At 35.2% G+C, this 4961-nt stretch overlaps 1 non-coding gene across 1 annotated transcript; it reads left to right on the top strand.

Moving 5' to 3' along the window:
• The first annotated feature begins 4375 nt into the window (after nucleotides 1–4375).
• On the top strand, nucleotides 4376–4483 carry LOC121253781. Its single transcript, XR_005938499.1, has one exon. It is a non-coding gene; the product is annotated as a small nucleolar RNA R71 (small nucleolar RNA).
• Nucleotides 4484–4961: the final 478 nt, after the last annotated feature.

Here is a 4961-nt window from a genome sequence, read left to right as displayed (position 1 = left end):
TCTGATATTTGAGCGAAATGTTATGATCTAAATACTAAAGTATGTATAGACTATCTTCTAGCAAATTTCGGATTGACTTTTTTTCTTGATTCGAATTACTCTCAAACCACATCATTATCCTTATTTGAAGAGTCCTACACTCGTTGAAAGTTTTTAAGTTGTTTCAATATCTTGCCCACTTAAAATTCATTTGAATTTGATTGGGTTTGAACTTACTCTTTTATAGACTCTAAAATTAAACATAAAATTATGCTCAGGAGTATTTCAAAGTAAATAGAAACTCAATTCAAGAATACACATTAATTCTAATGATTTCTATTCATATTTTAGCATTTTAGTCCAATAATAGAGTATTTAGAGTGCACTTTCGTACACTTATCACATCCCCGACTTGCTTATTGCTAGTCCCTAGCAATTTTCATGCCAAAACAATAAAAGAGACCAAAGAAAATCACACACAATGGCCACCAAGTCACACTTTCCAAATTCACATATCAAAGCAATCTTAAGAATTCAATAACTCTATCACAAGAAATCCACCTATAGCAATCCACAGAGTGTGTGTTCCAAACTATATCTATCTAACCAAATGCCCTGACACATGCAACATCAAGTACATCTCAAGCGAAAGGTTCAACTCCATAACTCAAGGGTATAAAAGTGTTTCGTGTGAGAATTATCTCTATGGAGTTAACAATAGGTGTACACACACTCTCATGGGGATTTAGGTAATTATGAACAAGCAACAAACAAACATTGATCTTATGATAGGAACACTATCAAATGAGAATTAAACCATTCTTTCCACAAGCCCACTTGGGATCAAAACAAAATGTTGTAATGTGGCTTATGTTAGGCTATATGATAACAAAAGAAAAAGGATTAAAAAACTTTCAAGTACATACCTTAAGAATCTTATTGAACATCTCAATAAACCTAATCTATCACTTGATGTATTCTTCAGCCTTTCAAATTATCGAATAATGCCTCTTTTTCTTTTGTCTTTTTCTTTTTTTTCATCATTTTTTTTATAATTTGGTGAACAATTATATGTCACCTTGGTATTTTGCTATTTCTACCCAGTCTTGATATTTTTACCTTTGAAGCTCACTCACTTGAGCACCTTGTAACTTATGTTCCTCCATTTTTTTCTCTTTTTTACTTTTTTTTTATTTTTTTATTCCTTACAAAAAAAGAAGAATTCCACATCTAGTAGACACTTGGAAATAACAAGGGTAGGGAAAGTCAGTGTATATATTATACTCCAATGTGAAGAGGTATGGATAATGTAGGTATATGAAGAAAAAGTTGCATGTATTTATTAGCTCAAAGTTAGCTACTAGGAGCCTTTGATGAAAAGGGCTAGCTTGAAAGGCTCAAATGTTGATCCTAAGTTGACTTTTGTCATATCACAAGTATATCCACCATCTTACCACAAACCATGTAATGATATTCTTAAAAGAAATGCCCAATTCAACAGATCAATGAACGTTTATCACAATTTACTGCATTTGTAGGCTCTCAGTCCTCTCCAAAACTCACATGAATACTTAAGCAAAAGAGTTCTCTAGCTACATGTATCAAACCACCATCTTACCACAAAGCATGGATGAGTGTATTAGGGGTTCTGTGAATACTTCAGCAAAAAATGATTATGGTGGGTTTGGTGAATTCACGAAGATGGCTATGAATGAGAATGAGTACACATGTGAAAAAGATGCACGTGTGATGCAAATTAAAAAAAATTTGATACATGAAAATATGCCATAGAGTTCCAACAAGTATTTTAAATACTGGATTTACTCCACCACCCCCAACTTAAATGAAACATTGTCCTCAATGTTTAAGAATCAAATTTGAATGGGGAGTAACCAAGAAGGGTAGAATACACCTGATGAGTGACATGGGTAGCTCACTAAGCACCAAAAATGGTAACTTGAAATGAAAAAATGAAACTAAACTGTAAACAAAAACAAAGAAAACAACTTCAAACAAAAAGGAAAAGAAAGAAAATAAGAGAAAACAAAAATAAAACAAAACAAACAAAACAAATAAAGAAAAATATACCTGCGTGGTGTGGTCAAGGTTGATAAACAGAATCCACAAGTGAAATGTCTTCCACTTGCGGAACTTGCCTATCAATTAATACTTTAAGGCATTGACCATTTATTTTAAAAATCCGGCCATCCTTAAGATCCTCTATTTCTACCGCCCCATTTGCAAAAACATTCTTCACTATAAAAGGGCCGGTCTACCTAGACCGAAATTTTCCTGGGTGCTTGTGAAGTCTAGAATCATATAAGTACACTAGGTCATTAGGCTTAAACTTCTTCCTACTATTATTTTTATCATGAAATGCTTTTGTTTTAACCTTATAGATTTTAGAGTTCTCATAAGCATCATTTCTCAACTCCTCAGACTTGGTCAACTGAGATTTCTTAAGCTTACTAGCATTCAATTTCAAAGATATGAAAAGTGTCACCTTGGTCGAGAAATGCATGCTTAAGACATGAGGGAAGTGGTTTCAATTCTAATTTGGGACTTTCCATGCTTGAAGGAATCTGCTTTTCACTTTTCTTAAACAGCTCCTCAAATTTCGGTTCCCAAATATGTGGGTCATAATCCTGAGGTTCATAAAAAATAGCACAAACATAAACAACATCGAATGAATCATTCATAGTATCAAACTCAGAATTAACAAGAAAATATTTAATAGAATCAGAATCATGAGTCGTGTGAACTCCCTTGTTTATGAGTGTGTCAATCATGTACGTTTGGTGACACTCATCATCCTCTATTGGCTATTTTTCAATATGGAAAATATTCACCTCAAGAGTCATATTCCCAAAAGAGAGCTTCATTAGACCATTCCTGTAATTAATAAGAGCATTAGCAGTGGCGAGGAAAGGTCTACCTAAAATTAAGGGGATTTTAGAATTAGATTCAACAACAAAACTATAGAGTATCATGGATTAAGAAATCAATAGGGTAGTATAACTTGTCAATTTGGATCAAAACATCCTCAACTATTCCTCTCGGTTTCTTAACTGAATGGTTAGCCAATTGAAGCACAACAGAAGTGGGCTTAATTTCACCTAAACCAAGCTGCAAATAAATGGAATAAGGCATCAAATTTACACTAGCTCCTAAATCTAGCAACGCTTGCTCAAATTCATGATTCTCAATATTACATGCAATGGTTGGATAACTAGGATCCTTGTACTTAGGAGGAATTCGCTGCTCAATTAGAGTACTAACTTGCTCTGTCAGGAATGTTGTCTTCTTAACATGGTGCTTCCTCTTAACTATACACAAATCTTTGAGAACTTTTGCATAAGTAGGAACTTGTTTAATAACATGCAAAAGAGGAAAATTGATCTTTACTTGCTTGAGGTTCTCCAAGATTTCATTGTTAGGATCCAGAGTTCACTTGCTTGATTTTAAAACTTGAAGGAATGGTACCTTAACAGGACTCTTTGTTACCTCAACTTTCTTGGGCAACTCGACACTATCATTGCTTTGTTCCTCTTCAACATCCTTTGGCTTATCAGTTGTTGGGATGTATAAGGACTTACAACTTCATGTCACAATGGCATTGACCTCCTTCAAATTTCCTTGAGCCATATGTTGACCTTGGGGTGTGGATTGAGTTTGGGAAGGGAACTTGCCACGCTCATTCACACTCAAAGAGCTCATTAACTTGGATAAATGACTTTTTATCTCCTTATTTTCTTCAATAACTTGCATAATCAAATATTCAAAATTTTGAATAGTTTTACTCTGTGCCTCAATAACAGCATGTAAATTATCTTCTAAGAGGTTCCTAGAAGAAGATGATGCATGATACGGTGTATGATAAGCTCTAGGTGGTTGTGCAGGTGGTTGGTTTTCAGACCTCTAGCTAAAATTGGGGTGATTGCGCCACCTCGGATTATAGATATCAAAGTAAGGTGTAAAAGGCTTCTTGTACATATCTAAGGCATTACATTGTTCCTCATACATCTCTTTCATCTCAGCAAGTGTGGGACACTCTTGGGCGAGGTGATCTACCTTGCCACACACAAAACATGGTCCAAAAGACTCTGCATGATTAGCCACGTGTGTTGGCTTTAAGTTCTTAGCTTTTAGGTTATCCTCTTCCCTGAGATGGTAAATTCTACCACCATTTGTGTTTCCTGCTAGTCATGACCTATTTTTGCTCTTAGTAGTACTAGGTCTAGTCCAAGTGTGAGATTTTTCAGCAAGCTCATTGAGGTATTCTATGGCCTCATTAGGATTTTTCTGTAAGAACTCACCATTACACATCATCTCCACAAATTGGAGCTCTCTAGGTGTAAGTCCCTCATAAAAATAGCTCACTAAGTGCCAATTCTCATACCCATGGTGAGGACACATACTCAACAACTCCTTAAACCTCTCCCAAGACTAATACAAAGTCTCATTGTCCTTTTGTGCAAAGGTAGAGATTTACCTTTTCAAAGCGCTGGTCTTATGTTGGGGAAAGTATTTATTGAAGAAGACCTGAGTCATCTCATTCCATGACCTAATAGGTCGTGGTGTCAGCGAGTATAGCCAACTCTTAGCTCTATCCTTCAAAGAAAAATGAAAGAACTTAAGTCTCACAACGTCATCAATTGCATTTTGACTATGAAAAGTTGCAACTGCTTCCTCAAACTCCCTAATGTGCATATATGGATTTTCATTTTCTACGCCATGAAAAGTAGGAAGTAACTGTATCATCCCTGTTTTAAAATCTAGTTGGTGAGTATTAGCTGGAAACATGATGCATGATGGTGTGGCTATGCATGTAGGGTGGAGGTAATCTTGAAGAGTTCTAGTGGGTTGATCTTTGTGTTTACTCATTTCTTTGGGACTAGATGAATTGTCAAAAAAGGATTTAAAAATTTTGATTCTGACTCTAGCACAGACTTACAAGCAAATCTACTTAAAGTGTCTCTATA

The sequence above is a fragment of the Juglans microcarpa x Juglans regia genome, chromosome 2S, assembly GCF_004785595.1.
Source record: "Juglans microcarpa x Juglans regia isolate MS1-56 chromosome 2S, Jm3101_v1.0, whole genome shotgun sequence".
Lineage (NCBI taxonomy): Eukaryota > Viridiplantae > Streptophyta > Magnoliopsida > Fagales > Juglandaceae > Juglans > Juglans microcarpa x Juglans regia.
This window is presented reverse-complemented; position numbering and strand designations above follow the sequence as displayed.